The following is a 17,112-nucleotide window of genomic DNA, read 5'->3' on the forward strand; positions in this document are numbered from 1 at the left end:
TACTTTTTTGTGTTTGGTTGGAAGAAAGGGAAAGAGATTTTTTTATATTTTTTTACCAATATATCCTCACTGTATAAAATAATAAAAAGTAGATATCCATTTAAATTTTTTTAAAAAAGTTAAAATTGGAAATCGCATATTGTAGGCAGTTATTCATTTTCTCTTTCCTCCCTTCCCACCAAATTGGGCGGATAGAAAAACATGAAGAAATGAGGGATGAAGCATCCCTCTTTGCTTCCTCCCTCTCTTCCCTTCCTTCCAACCAAACATGAAAAACCTCATCCATCCCTCCTCAATCCTTCTCTCCAACCAAACATAGCATTAAGGTTTTTTTGTACTAATGAAAAAAATTAAAATGAAAATAAAAATAAAATAATTAAAATATATTATGTAAATTTGTAACAAATAAGTATTACTAAACACTGTTATTATTTTCTAATTTCAAATCTGTGATAACAAGTGTTAATAAACGTCATTATTGCCTTTTATTGTCACTCGAGAAAACAAAATTATGTTTCTGCTTTCCAAAAACTTCTAAAACAGAAAACATTACTAAACGCATCCAATTGTTCAATCACTATATCGATGGGATTAACATGATGCATGGGAAATGAAGAAAAACCATCTGTCAAGCCAATCAAAGGGGCCTGTTTCAAACCGTCACTTAATGTGTAAGAACCAGACTAGATCCCAGATGACTGAACAGCAATCGGCTAGTCATCACTAAATCTACTAAAGTCCGTCAAATGAGAAGGAAATCCTGAATTTGAGAAAACAATTGTAACAGAAGATTGATCTCCCAAGACTCCCTTCCATTGTATCTCTTGAAGGTGTCCTCGTATCATCATGGGATTGTTTGGGACATCAAGAGAGAGTTACTAGAGCTACAACATTCATTTTTTTATCCAAGTAGCCACTGGAAATGGGGAAAAATGGTAGAGGATAGATCATTCGCAAACCCAAACCAGCAGGAAAGCTCAACCTTCCAAGTATCCCATTAGGAGAGGACCTCAGAGTAGCATTCTGAAACTGTCCAAATCCAGCCATTGTATGAACATTTCCAATTCCATTCAAAGAATTCATTCACAAATGTGTAGGATCTGCACTGCCAATGACTGCAACCATATTAGCTTGCTGGCTACTAAGCCTTTTCAGGTAAAGCCTATATTTCTGCAGCCATAAAAAAAGTTAACAAGCTTTTAGGAAACAGAAAAATTAGATTACAAAGAACTCGCACAAGAAAGATTGGGCATTTTCCTAGAGATGGCTTGCCACGTTTTCTCTAGTAAGTTTTTCTACATTCATCAGATCTAAAATCCTTTTAGGTACAACCTCTGCATTGGGAGGAGCATGAGAAAATGAGAGCCTTACTAGGCATGAACAACATGAAAAAAAAATAATAATAAGGCATGTCAATGAATTCAGAGATTCAAAAATTTATTATGATAAGAAGATATACTGTTGAGTTTAAGGATAGCTCGTGTGATCACCAATAATCAAGATGTTTATGAAATTATTAGCTAGCTGAAACAAATCATTCAAAATAAATTGGTTTATAAATGCCAAAAAATACATTGGGACTAGTTATATAATATTTTTGTGAGAAGGCCAATTTTTTTTGGCTAAGGTGAGGGGTGAAGAACTTACTGTCAAATCCCAATTGATTAACAGCTGCAATAAACTTACGATGCAGCACCCCGATCAAACAACCCGAGGCTTTTTTTAGGCTGATGTATCATCATTACGGTTTCCATTCTTATCATACTCCTCATCTTCATCTTCATTTTCATCTTGGTCCTTTCGTTTCCTAACGAGCTTCCCACTCGCATCAGAATCTCCTATCCCAGTGAGCCCTTGTCCTTTACCATTTTTTGGATGAGGGTTCTTAGAGTTATTTCGGTCCTTGGGATCATATTTCTTTTTCCTAATTACATGTTGCCAGATGTTCTTTAGCTCCTCAATTCGAATGGGCTTTAACAATAATTGCAAGCACCATGTGTATATAATTCCCTTCATTACAAAGCTTCGGATCACCATTAGCCGATAACACTGCAACCACAACAACAAACCAATATTACATTTAAAATGATAGATTATAAGCTTTTCATTTGTATCTTTCCAGGTAAATATACAAGGGTTTTTTTTTTTTTTTTTTGTTGGAATTTTAAGCAAGTATTATAAATGTAAAAGTAATTACAGTGAGAGCCTTTTGGCCAAACAGCCCGTAAGGAATTACAAACCCACTTTAGTGCAAACCAAATGGGTCTAGGCCCATAAATAAAACCTAGCCTTAAGTAATAACTAAAAACCAAAATTAACTGCCTTTAACTGCTATTAATGGTGGTTATTAGCCGTTCAATCCGGTGATCTTAGACTCCGGCATTAAGCCGACAGTGGCTTCTATCCAGTGGGCGAGGAGGAGGTCTGCATCAAGAGGGGGATAGGTTCCACTTTGAGAGAATTTTCCTAGATGTAGTGCAGTCTTGGAGGAAGCCGAGCCTTATGATTGCAGTAATGGTTGAGTAGATTCGAGTAAGGACTTTTGTGATGATTTTTTCTTTTTGAAGATCCTCTCATTCCTTTTCTTCCCAGGTATAATATATCATAGCTAAGAAGCAAACTTTTCTAAGAAGATTTGGAGCTGATTTTGCTTTTCATCTCACACTAATACACTGTATGAGCTCCTCCCAATTTGTAATTGATGTGTAAAATTGGCATCGATCTTTGATAAATCTCCAAATTGGGGAGGTAAAATAACAATTGAGAAAGATGTGGTTATGTGACTCTGGATGAGAAAAACAAAAGGGACACATATTAGCATGGTTCCCTATTGATCTGCTGTCAAGAGTTGGCAATCTTGATTATACTGCTAGCTATAGGTTTAGCTTCATTCTAGGGATTATTGGTGAACACCACACAATATTGTGCCATTGAACTGATCGTTGATGGCCTGTAAGGAAAGAAGTTGTGTGGCTAAGGCTGAATAAACCTATTGAGGATACAATCCATCTCTACTTGTTTCTTCTTGAAAGGACTGGTGGCTGTATGTGGAACAATTTAGGAATATAGGCTATGATAAGAGGGGGGGGGGGGGAAGACCAAGAGGAACCCACAATGAAATTATCCAGAGTAGTAGCTTAATTGATATCAGCCTGTGAAAGGATTGATATGGGGAACCTGGTGCATAGTGGTCTTCCTAGAGCCCAATTGTCCAGCCAAAATAAAGTATCTGAGCCATTGCCAATGGAATGCTTTAAGAGTAGTCTTGCTGGATGTTTAAGTTGCAGCAACTTCCTCCAGCTCCAAGAATAAGAGTGAGGTATATTGATCTCCCACAGATTTCTTGATTTGATTAGATGAGTTTTGCACCATTTTATCCAAAGTCTGTCATTGCTGTCAGTTTGCAAATCCCAGATAAACCTCATAATCCCAACCTTGTTTGACAGTTCGAAGTTAAGAATTCCCAACCCCCCAGCTTCTTTTGATCTACAAACCTTGCCCCAAGTCACTTTAGCTCCAGTGGATTTCATTTCAGGACCTAACCAAAGGAATGATCTAAAAGTCTTGTTGAGCTCATTGATTATTGCTTTAGGTAGGATGAAGATGCTGAACCAATAAATTTGTGTTGAAACTAGGACAGCCTTGATGAGTTGTAGCCTTCTAGCATAAGAGAGTGACCTAGGGACAAATGTGTGATTCTCTTGGTGATTTTCTCAATTAAGAGGCTACAGTGAGAGGACTTGAGGTTAGTGGAAATCAATGGTACCCCAAGGTACTTAACTGGAAGTCAGCCTACTTGAATTCCAAGAAGAGAGGTGATTAGTTGATGAGTGTGCTGGTCCACTCCTGATAGAAAAATCGTGCTTTTGGAGGTGTTAATGTCAAGACCAGACATGATGCTGAAGTAGTCTAATGCTGACTTGATCACTGACACTGAGGTGATATCTATATGGCAGAAGAGGAGGAGGTCATCTGCATATGAAAGATGAGTGATCTTGAGTTCTCTATATCTCCAGTGGTACTTGAATGTCCTAACCCTGCTTACAAAATTGTTAATGATAGAGGATAGTGCATTTATCACTATTACAAAGAGAAAGGAGGAGATAGGGTCTCTCTGTCTTAACCCTCTCTTGCCCTTAAAGAAACCCTTGAATTCACCATTAATTGCAATAGTAAATGAAGGTGAAGAAATGCAGGCATGGATGAGGGAGATGAATTTACTTGAGAATTGGTGAAGTGTTAAGCAACTTAAGATGAAATCCCACTTGACAGAGTCAAAGGCTTTCATTAGGTCAATCTTAATTGCACACTTGGAGGTCCATTGTCTCTGTGGTAACCCCTTAATAGTTCATGGTCAGGAGGATTAGATCAGTGATCTTTCTTCCTTGGATGAAGGCTAATTAGGAGCTATCAATGATGTGAGGAAGAGTGGATTGAAGCTTGGTTGCAAGCAACTTTGCAATGCACTTGTACACTGTGTTGCAGCAAGAGATTGGTCTGTAATCATGCATGGATGAAGGGTTTTGGCATTTAGGGAGAAGTGAGATATAAGTGTTATTTGCTTTTGAAAGTAGTTTTCCATTGGTGAAGAACTTAGTGATAGCTCTAGTAACTGATCTACCTACTGTTCCCCAACTCTTTTGAAAAAAAGCTGCATTGTAGCCATCAGGACTGGCTTTGTCCCTATTTAGCTTGAACATGTAGTTTTGAGGGGATGTAATTTCCTTTAAGAGGACCTTTAGATGTGATGGGACATGTGCAGTGATAAATGGCTGCAATTCAGAAAGTATATGAGTTGTTGGAGGGGATGTACCTAACAACCTTTGGAAGTGTCCCATAATTTCTGTTATGATTCCATCCTTGCTGTCAATGATTTGGACTGAATCTGTTGTAATGGATAAGATCTATTTCTTGTTGTTTCTAGAGGATAATGACTTGTGGAAGTATGCTGAGTTGCTATTTCCAAGCTTTAACCAAGTCATTCTAGACTTTTGTCTTAGCATGTCCTCTTAGTGATTTGTAAGTTTTAGAAACTTTGAGCTGAAGGACCTCTGTGATACCCCTCGATTCTAGAGCCACGGGTGATCAAGTCCGAGCATAAATCCGAGGGATACCAAACAATTAATATGTAAATAAGCACAGAATACAAAAATGAAATAAGAATAAAATAATAAAAGCTGAAGGAATTCTAAAACATAATCCTTTAAAATTAAATACCTAAAATCCAATAATCCAAAATCTCCATTTATTTAACAACTCGGGAATCTATCTGGTGGACCCCTAATAAAATCTCGAACTGAAAAGAAAATAACTGTAATAAAAATCCAAAGCTAGAATAGAAAGCAGTCTTACGTAGTCGAAGGAGTGAGTCACTGTATCTGCTCTGCACGACCAAGCTCTAACCCTGGAACTGACGAACACCTGAAAAATAAGAGAATAGGTCAGGCCTGCATGCAATTCCTATCTTACTACGATCCATACAGAAACCCAATACGCAGATACATCATAGATAGCTCAATAATAACTAGAATAGTCCATATATGTAAAGATACACACTATAGAATGATCACTAGTCCAATAGGTCTGTCTAAGCCTGAGTAGAGATACCATGCAAATCGCACATAACGTGGTCATGTGTACCTAGACCTACCAAGGAACAACACCTATGTCCAGTTATCCATCATTGGCGATATACGCACCCTAACCATGGTCCTGAGACTCAAACTCATACCATGGCACCATAACATAAATATATAAAGTCTGTATACTCCTAATACAAAATATCATCTATCTGGTATAGTGGCCTGATATATGTATAACAATCCATCAAAAAACCAAAGTAGGTCATTCAACTGTTTTATTGACATGACACCAATATGAGTAGGATTTAACCTTTATGGTTAATCCATACCTCAATCCAGATTAGGTAGGATTTAGTATTTAAATTAATCCATCCCTAGTATGCCGCCGTCCCATACCGGTGCATACAATCCTCCAATTAGCATAACTGATAAAACAACACTATGTATTCATCAATCATTCTCCAGAATATGCATCAATATAGATTAATACATAAATAACGATATTAGGTGATGAGCACTGAAAAGTGCGCATTTAAACCCGTTAAGCTTAAGCATTCTAGTACCTTTATCTATCTTACTTTGCCGTTTTAGACTTATTACGTGTTATTTATATTTTCAGGCACTAATCCCAAAATTTAGCTAACTCAGCCAAATAAGAGCTTAATTGAAGCAATCCTAAGATAAACCAAAGGAGGGAGCAAAGTGGAGAAAGAAATGAGCAAAAAGGAATCAAGTTGTGCAGCTGAAAAGTTCGATCGATTCAACTTAAAGTTCGATCGATCGAACATCTATGATCGATCACAGTACTTCTCGATAGATCCAACCTTGGCCTTTGCTGAAATTTCAAGTTCGATCGATCGAACCCTATTTTGTCCTATTCAAATGATTGATCTTATCCACAGCTGTACGCCTACCAACCACTTTTGTCTTTTTCCCCATAAATATCTTGAAAATATCCCAGCCTTGTCATTATACGGAGGAGTCAGACCACTTCGATCGATCCAAGATGCAGTTCGATCGATCGAACCCATTTTCGATCGATCCAAGTTAAGGTTCGATCGATCGAACTTCCTCCAGCGAGAAAAAGTTAAAGTCCAGCTCATTTATTCCGTCTTTCATCCAATGATTGGAGAATATGCCTTGCACGACCACAGCTCATCATGGGGTGTATTTGACCTACCTATATAAGGAATATGATACACTTTTTGAGGGAGTCTCTTGTCACACATTGAAAATTGATCTTAGAGGCTTTTCTTGGAGAGGAGGAATGAGGGAAGCTAGAGCACCATTGGAGGAGATCTTCACCAACAAGGAGCAGCCATGGAGTTAGCCCTTGAGGGTTGGATCATCACTACCATGAGTGGCTAGACATCCTCTTGGGGCTAGAGTTAGCCCCAAGCATGCTTTCTACACTCTAATCTTGTGTATTATTGAGGGATTAGTGTTGTATGATACATCTTGATATTCATGTATATATAAATCTTGATTATTTCATGGTTTGTATGGTTTAATGCTTCCAATTGACTATTCTATTCTATCCATATGTCTATGTATGCTAGAGTATGATATTCATGTGCTTATCCCTAGATTTAGTGTTTTTGATGCATGTCTATGTGTATTGATGCTATAGATCTAGAGATTATCAAGATGATATGCTTAATGAATGCTATTTTGGTTCATTTGATGGTTTATGCCTATTCTTGATGGTTTGTACCTCTCCCCTAGTCTAGATAGCTTTATTTTCATGCTAGTAGTGTAGATTTAGTGTAGTGGTAGTGTAATGCTAGATGGGAGGACAATCTACTCTTAATGTTTGATGTTCCATGCTTGTGAGTCCAAATGGCATATTCCTCTAATATTGTGTTGTATGTGGATTGTGAGCTTAATGAAGGATTAATGACTTGTTTTGATCTATTGTGCTATCCCCATGTTGTCTAGACAATATATGCTCTATTGTTTAGATATATTGTGCTCTTCACATGATGTTTAGACAATACTTGCTTGATTTGTCATCCTTGCCAATTGAATCAACCTAATGCACACACACCCTTATCATATTGCAACACATCCATTACCCTCAATTGATCACTTGTTAGTAGTATAGAAAAGTATTGCTTGGTGGTGATCTCTACATCCCAAGACCTCTCTCTCTCTCTTGTTTACTTCATATTATTTTATTTAGTTGAATTCAATTTAGCTTAATCAACCAACCAATCAATTGTGTGATCACTCGACCTACTAACCCTAATTACCATAGTTTCACAATTCGATACACCATCACATCCCTTGGGACGATCCCTACTCGCCCTATCTATATTTTATATAGAGAAAGGTAATAGTGGCTTTCTATAAATGTAAAACTTGGCCACCTCCTAAATTCACAACTCTTCAAGCTTGACTTGGTATCGCGACCCTTGTAAAGGACCGGTCATTAGGCATTCATTACAGAACCTAAAAATCATGTCTTAGCTATTTAAATTGCTAAAATAAATCATAGCATTTAAATCTTCCAAATCGTCCATAAATTGATACAGTTAAGAGTAAGTTAAATATCAATTTAATTCAAACCAAGCATAGTTAATTCACTACACTTATAACTCTATTTAAATATGTTTAGACAGTATTAAATCATATTTACAAAAATCTCCAAGTTCCAGTATGTAAGTTGATTAACAACCAAAATACAACATGTAGGATTTTTCCCTAAGTTCACACTGTCCATTCCTTAATCCATTTATGAATTATTGTTTCCCTGTATTTTTACAGGTCTGTGACAATCATATACATCATTTAAAGCAGTTTAAACAAAGTAAAAATACCCTGTACAGTCCAAACAGTGCCCTAAAAACTAACAGTACGCAATTCTGGGCGAAAGCAGGCTCTCACAAATTGAGAGCCTGCTCCATTAACATGGGAGCCGGCTCCCTAACTTTGGGAGCAGGCTCTGTGGAACTAAGAGTCGTCTCCACACTCCTTGGAGCCGGCTCCATTGATGAGGGAGTTGGCTCTCTCCTTTTGGGAGCCTGCTCTCTTACTCCCTAAAGTCGTTCTGCGTTTTCGCGTCGTCTTCCTCGCCTCCGGCCAAGGCTTAACCATTACAAGACACTAAAATGGAAGATTTTCTCCCTATTATTTCATCACTGACAACTGGGCCTCTGTAATATTTTAAATACTTGTTTCAGTGTTCAATTAATGTCCCAGATTATTTATAAGACAACATTATGCATCAACGATCTCAATTAAACAAAGCTTAAACGCAAAGACAACATGAACTAGTTAACAAAACTTTAAAAATCTGCAAACCGGTTTAATTCAAAGAGATTAAATATAGTTTAAACATGCATAAAAGATTTGTTTTAGCATTAATTAAACCCCTGGAGTCTACCTAGGCATGCACAGAATACAGGTTTAAGGGAAAAAGTTAGAATAGAGACTTGCCTCTGATTTTAGTTTAGAAATCTTAAACCATCTTCTCTAGCAACTCCGGCGACCTTAATTACTTTTAATGACCTCTGTTGCTCTTAGTTCAACCCACGAGCATGCGTCAATTACTCCTCCTTGGTTCTGCCCTTGCCCCTAACCAAAACCCTAGCTTGTCTCTCTCAAACCACCATGTTCTTTCTCTCAGCCTTCACTGTTCGTAAATAAATTTCTAAAAACCCTTGCAGACCTTTTTAATTGTATTTATAGGCCTCTTAGGTTAACCTAATTCTAATTACATGGGGAATGAAAAACACACACAAGTCGGCAACACCGTGAATCATAAAACCCTAATTAATCCAATTAACTTACTTAAATAATTACAATAATTCAATTAAATACAAATAATAAATAAAAAAATAATTAATCAATTAATTCAAATAAGTCAAATAATAACAATTAATCCAATTAATTCAATCAATTCAATTAATTAAAAAAATTCAAACAATTAAACAATTAAACCAACAAAAATGTAATTAAATAATTAATTAAAATACCACGACTATCCTTTTAAAATTAGGGGTATTACAACCTCTCCATTTATCTGAGTGAGACATCACTGGAGAAGTAATCAAGGTCAAGTTGGCATGCATCTAGTTGAACTTTGACTACATGGAGCTTTGACTCCAATGCCAAGAAATCTTTCCTGGACATTTCCTTGAGGACTCGTTTGAGGAACTTTAGCTTTTGGACCACCTGAAACATAGCAGTCCCTTTAATGAATGTTTTCCATACATTATGGACTGAAGCTGAAAAATTTTGGTGTGTGGCCCAAGCATTAAAAAATCTGAATGGGATGCATCTCCTTGGAATCTGAAAATCCATGCTAACCAAAATTGGACTGTGGTATGAAATACTAGGTGTGAGGAAAGTGCATTCAGAGAGTGGGAAGGTAGAGGTCCACATTTGGTTGACAAGGGCTCTATCCAGTTTCTTTGCAATACAAGCAATACCCAAACTTCTGTTGTACCAAGAATATAAGATCCCTTTGTATTTGAGGTCCTCCAATTCAGCATGATGCAAGCACTCTTTGAAATCAATCATTACAAGGCTCCACTTCATTAAACCTCCATGTTACTCTCCAACATTGGAAATGACATTAAAGTCCCCCATTAGTAGCCAAGGATAGGAACTGCATAGGCCTGCATGGTGGATCAAATTCTCCTAAAGAAACTAGCTACCTTTCAATTACACAGTTAGAGGCATAAATAAATGTAGTAAAAAAGGTAATGTTCTCTCCTATGACTGTTATTTTACAATGGATTGCTTGCCTATTAGCATCAATAACAAATAGTTCAAGTTGGTTGGGATTCCATGATACCCAAATTCTCCCAAGATCAGAGAAGTTGTAATTGTGAGTTATATCCCAATTTGGTGCCAAAAACATGTGAATGGAATTCACATTTAGGGGAGATACTTTTGTTTCAATGATGGAGACTAAGTCAAACCTTTTGTCAGAGATTAGTCTCTTTATCTCTGACTGCTTAGAGGGTTGGTTCAACCCTCTTATATTCCATGTAAGGAAGGAAATCATTAAAATGGAGGTGTAAAGTAACCTCCACGATGTCCACTCCCCTTTGCAGATGGCTTAGACATCAACCCAGTGTTGCAGCATGGCTTCTTTCTAGCCTTTTTTCTTGAAATAAAGCCATAATGATCTAGGAAAGGAATAAAGCCATAATGATCTAGGAAAGGAATAAAATACTCTAAAAATCATGTATTCCTGACTTACTTATAATAGGTAGGTCCATTTCTAGATTAGTTTTAAAAACTAAACAAAAAGGTTGCAACTGGCCGGAGTGGGAGCAGAGGTCAGAAACGAAACTGGAACGGAGAGAAGGCTCACAGGGGGGAAGAGAGCCGGCTTTGGAATGCCAAGAGCTGGCTCCCACCTGTTAAGAGTGGGCTCCAAGGTTGTATGGAGCCGGCTCTAGGCTGATTAGAACCTGCTCTAATTTTTCCAAGAGCAGGCTCTTCCCAATTTGATGCGTACTGTAATCTTTCAGCTACTGTTTGGGCACTTGGGGTTCCTGAACAGTTTTAAAACTTTGATGGGGTTTTCAATAAGTAATTTAACATGTAATCAAGGTCTCGAATTTCATAAAATACCCCATTTGTTTTAATAGAATTAACAGCGCCCTAATTAACGACCTTACATGCGGTTAACGGCTGGAAGGAAATTTATTGTCTAGTTTTAATTTGACAATTGAAGGTGCTATTACATGATTCTAAATTAAGTTTTAAATGCACGGAGAAGTCTTTTAATTAACAAATTGGACTTGTGGCATAGTGCATCGCTCTGTGCTAAAAGATAAAACAGAATACAAGTATACAACTTAGTACGCTGTTACCGGATGGAAAGAACTAAATTGCTTAAATTAATTTAGCAATTTATTGGACTATAATATGATTATAGAATTTATTTTGAATGCATGAAAGAGTCATTGATATGTTAGATTTGATCTATGCATGCTTTGGATGCTAGTTGTTGAACTATTAAACCGTTCCCTACAATTACAAGGTTTAACTCTTGGATTTAAATTGCTGAAACTTTAAACACTTTTCTGCAATGATTTGGATATTGGTTTTGGACTGTAAATTACTAGCTTATTATTTATGTGTTGTAGTTTACATAGATATGGAGGATTGTATGCATCGGTATGAGACGGTGACATATAAGGGATGGTTTAGCTCAAAACGCTTAAACCTAACCTATCAGATTAAATGAATGGATTGGAAAATATTGAATCCTAACTGTGACTAAGTCAGATCAACTGTGACTAAGTTAAATGGCTTCCTGGATTAATTGGTTGTAGTTAAATCATATCAACTGAATAAGTTGAGTGACTAACTAGGTTGTATATTGTATGTCAGCTCAATCAATAATTGAATGACATACCCTGGTTTTGGACGGACTTTAAATATATGTTTATGATACCACGAGATGAGCTTGAGTCTTAGACTCTTTGGTTAGGGTGCGTATATGCAGTGGATGCATAACTTGCTATAATAGGTTGAGGTGTATCCTGTTAGGTCTAGGTACTCATGCCCACCTTTGGGTGCGTTTTCACATGTTACCTTCTATTCAGGTTGAGACCCCTACTGTAGTCCAGTGAATGTCCCTTAGTGTGGATATATATATATATATATATATGAACTAGATAGATATTGTGAGGTATCTACGGTGTATCTACGTATTGGGTCACTGTATAGATTGCAGTTAGATTAGAACTTGCTCGTGGGTCTGACCCACTCTTCTATTATTCTTTTCAGGTACATGACGGTTCCAGCCTTAGAGATTGATCGTGCTTGTTGAGGACAGTCTCATATTCATCTGTTTACGTAGGACTTCTCTCGATGATTCTAGCTTAATATATGTTCAGTTTCTAGTTCAGTTGAGATTTTCTTTAAGGGTTCACTAGTTGGATTCCCAAGTTGTAACCTTGAAGGTTTTGGAGGATTGGAATATTATTAATTATCGTTTGGAGGATATTATGTTACTTTTGATTTCTTTATTTAAATTCTTAAATTTCTATTCTGTGTTCGATTTAAAATACTTTAATTGTTTGATATTCCCTCGGATTTGGGCCTGGGCCTGATCAACCCACGTCTCAGATTCGAGGGGTATCACAGTGTGCACCGGTGTGGGACGGTGGCACACTAGGGACGGCTTGGCTTCAAAACGCTAAGACCTAACCTATCGGATTAACGGAATGGATTGTAAACTGTTGAATCCTTAATTGTGTATAAGTCAGATCAACCGACTAAGTTGAGTGACTTCCTGGATTAGTTGGTTGTGGTCAAGTCATATCAGCTGAATAAGTTGAGTGACTATCTGGACTGTGTTGTGTATGTCTCCCCAATGAATAATTGAATGATATACTCTGGATTTGAACGGATTTTAGATATATGATTATGGTACCATGAGATAAGCTTGAGACTCAGGTTCGTTGGTTAGGGTGTGTATATGCAATGGATGCGTAGCTGGATATAGTAGGTAGGTGTACCCTGTTAGGTCTAGGTACTTATGCCCACATTTGGGTACGTTTTCGCATGTTGCCTTTTATTCAGGTTGAGACCCCTATTATAGTCCAGTGAATGTCCTTAGTGTGGATATATATATACGTATGGACTAGATAGCTATTGTGAGGATATCTAGGGTGTATCTGCGTATCAGATCCTTGTTCGTGGGCCTGACCCACTATTTTATTTTTCAGGTGCTCGTCAGTTCCAGGGTTAGAGCTTGGTTGTGCAGAGCAGATACAGACTTCTATTCCACCACTACGTAGGACTGCTTACTTATTAACTTTGGATCGTACTTCAGTTATTTCATTTTACAGTTGGGATTTTTATTAGGGGTCCACCAGATGGATTCCCGAGTTGTTAATTAATTGGAGATTTTGGAGGTTGGATTTTAATAATTATATTTTTGGGGATTTTTCATTAGAATTCATTTCAGTCAGTTATTATTATTATTATTTTTTCTTTTAATTTGTATTCTGTGTTCGCATTAAATATTAATTGTTAGATATTCCCTCGGGTTTGGGCCTGAGCCTGATCAACCCGTGTCTCGGATCCGAGGGGTATCACACATCACTAATTACCAAATCAAACTTGTTATTGTTTTCCCGCAACAACTTCAACCCTGTGATTGCTTGACTAGTAGTCGTAACTACAAATCAATGAACCATTTGTTTAAATAATTTAAGGAATTAAAAAACGTATATACAACTAAAATGGCCCATTTAAACCAAAAGGCAATCGAAAACCTAATTCGATATTACAGAGAAAATATCAAATATGATGTTAAGAGAATATCTACAATAGTAATATAGATCGTGAACAACAATGATAATCCCTTTCGGAAAAAATCTATCTAATTATTCAGGAAAAAAATTTATGGAACATAGAGAGAGATTATATATGTGTATCAAAAAATGATGGGACAAAATCTTACTAATGAAGTATAAATGTAAAAAAACCCATCTTCAAAATCCCATAAACAAATATTTATCCCCAAAAAAATTCTAATAAACAAATCCAGAATGTGTGTGTAGTGTAGGGGATCTAGCCCACTTAAGCACGTGGCACACCCCACGTCACCTGGTTCGGCTCGAGTCGGTATCATCAATGATACTACATGCCTCAACAAGCAAAGTTCGCCAAACCCATAAAGGTAGTCAAAAGAATGGTGAGTCCATGTGCCTCGACTGCAACACTGATAATCACATTAATAAAGCCCAGCTACTGCCGCTTTTGAAAAGATGTGCATTTAATGTAATGGTACTATCCTTGAACCAGAATACCCCTATTAAAAAGCCTACAGGGTCATGATGGCTACCTTAGGCGGAGATAAAGGTCTGAGACTATAAATAGCCCGAGTGTCTGAAAGAAAGTACTTTTGGTTGATGCTCCGTTATATCTTGTATTTGGATATGGCCCAATGATTTTTGTAATATTGACATATATTCAAAAACCCCCACATGGAGAAAGAAAAGAGCATTTCTAAAACACTTCCAAACACCAAATAAAGAACAAAATCTCAATTTAAAAGAACAAATTTAAGAACAAATCCAAAATCTCACAAACAAACCATGAGAGAGATGAAGATTTGAGTCTAAATCTATATATTCTCACTTATAAAATCCAAATCAAGTACAAAATCTAAACAAGAGGGCACAAATCTAAATACCCATGTTGCAAAAACTCTCAAATAAATCAAACAAATGAACAAGAGATCAAAATAAAGAAGGAGCAAACAAACCATGATAGTGGCATTTTCGGAGCAGAGTGTCCAACAGCTTAAGGCAAATTGGGTCATCATCCACGGCCAGAACTCGCATACCACCGGAAATTGATTACTGGGTACATCAATTCTTTGCTCAATAGTCATTTTTCCAACAATAATTGCAAAACCCAGAAATGAAAACTAAAGCAGAGTTGAGTTGTGAATTTTTTCTTTTTCTTTTTCTTTTCAATATTTAACTGAAAAAGAAGAGAGAAATGCTAGATTTCAGAACCTATAAAAGGAGAGAGAAATGCTTGTATAGAAAGAGTAATCAAAGATGGTTGATTGGCTTGAATGGAATCATATTATATTTTGAGAGAGAGAGAGAGAGAGAGAGCGCGCGCGCGTGCGCTGTTTAAAGTCCTCCTATTTCTCTAGTCATCATTATAGGGGTGCATGTAAGTTAATTAGGGCTGCAACTTGGGCGGGCTAACCCAGCCTAACCCAAGCCCAAACTAGAAATTTTGAAATTGGGGCTTATATTCACAAATCGAGTTCATGTTCGGGTTGAGTTTTGTCAAAACCCAGACAAATTTGGGTTGGGCTTGGGTTCAACCCGAACCCAACCCAAAACCCAAATATATATTTATTTTATTTTATTTTTTTCTCCTTTCTCCTTTCTCTCTCCTCTTTCTTCTTTCTCTTTCTCTCTGCCATCGTTCATGGGCGAAGCTTGAGAGTTGAGAGGGGGGCAACCTTTGAGAGTTGAGAGGGGGGCTTAAATTTTTTTTTTTTTTTTTCTCCTTTCTCTCTCCTCTCTCTTTCTCTCTCTTCTTTTTCTTTCTCTTTCTCTCTCTCTTTCTGCCGCCGTCCATGGGCGAAGCTTAAGAGTTGAGAGACAGCGGCTGAAGCTTTGCGAATGGCGAACCCAAACTGGAACAGTGGGTGATGGAAACTGAAATATATGGGTTTTGATTTTTTAGACAATCTGAAATGATATGCCGATATGGGTTTTGAACTTTTGATTCTGGCAGACCATCCGAAATATATGGGTTTTGAACTTTTGATTCTCGCAGACATCTGAAATATATGGGTTTTGAACTTTTGATTCTTGTAGGTTTTGTAGTTTGTAGTTGGAGAGAGAGAGAGAGAGTTGGGAGCGAGACCTGGAGGCAATTGGGGAGGTTGAAATGATTTGCCCTAATTTTTTTTTTGTTTTTTTAATAATAATATAATCTAATATATATATATATATATATATATATATATATATATAAATTTTCAAAAAAAAACTAAAATTATTATTATTTAAAAAAAAAAAAAAAAATTCAACCCGCCAATCCGACCTGACCGGCCTGAGAATATTCGAGCTGGGTTTTGACCATAACCAATGTTGAGTACAATTCGGGTTGGCCCAACCCAACCCGATTCGGGTTGAGGTTGAGTTGGGACTGGGCTGGGTTGTGCCAGCCCAACTTGCAACCCTAAAGTTAATCCAGTGTCTTTTTTTTTTTAAAATTGAAAAGCCCATTGTTTCTAAAATTAGTTTCTTATTAATAAGACTGTAAATATAATATAATTAATTAAAATTTGATTGTTCATCTGGTACTTTGTGATGGCTTTTGCATTCGGGTAAAAAAATATTGTGTCAAATAGTTCGAATATTATTTTTTCTTTTTTTGGGGTAAATTATTATGACAGCTCATAAAGAATGTTCAAATAATAAGAATTTTTCCTCTAACTTTAATAATAACCCTCATCTCCCCTTTTAGTATTGTTGGTTTACCGAATATATAAAAGGAATATGATTTTCAGACCAATTATTTAAAGTGAATTGTCTAATTTATAAGTTTTGATTGGTCAGGTATGCAAAATATAAAGAAATAGGACTCTCAACTTTCTTATATTTGATAAAGATGACCAATTAAAACTTGTAAATCATACAATTCACTCTGAGAGTTCGGCCCAAGTATCATAACTCATACGTAAAATGACAAGCTAAATATTTAATGATTAAGAAGTATTGTTATAATCTATATAAATAACGCCTATTGAAGCCACACTTCTCATTCATATGTCCTATTATGTTCACTTGCTTAGCTTATTGTGAATAATATTACTGATTACACTAGATGATAGGGTATTCAACCGTTACTGCGAATGATACCGTAATTGTGAATCTTGGCCTAAAGAGGTAAAATCGTATAACATTTGTAGCAATGGAGTTTCACTTGTAGCTTGTAGCAACCACGAAGTTAGTTTGGTCTGGTAGCTTAACCTGAGAACCATTTGTTATTCCAGACCTTTTTGCAGCTGAAAAAC

The 17,112-nt window shown here is 36.7% G+C and overlaps 1 pseudogene; it reads right to left on the bottom strand.

Moving 5' to 3' along the window:
- Positions 1 to 509: 509 nt before the first annotated feature.
- Positions 510 to 14,905, bottom strand: LOC132281335 (two-component response regulator ARR12-like; annotated as a pseudogene).
- Between the last annotated feature and the right edge of the window lie 2,207 nt (positions 14,906 to 17,112).

This window comes from Cornus florida, unplaced genomic scaffold, assembly GCF_030987335.1.
Source record: "Cornus florida cultivar Cherokee Brave unplaced genomic scaffold, ASM3098733v1 CherokeeBrave_3.0.0_Hap2_Chr11, whole genome shotgun sequence".
NCBI classification, from domain to species: Eukaryota; Viridiplantae; Streptophyta; class Magnoliopsida; order Cornales; family Cornaceae; genus Cornus; species Cornus florida.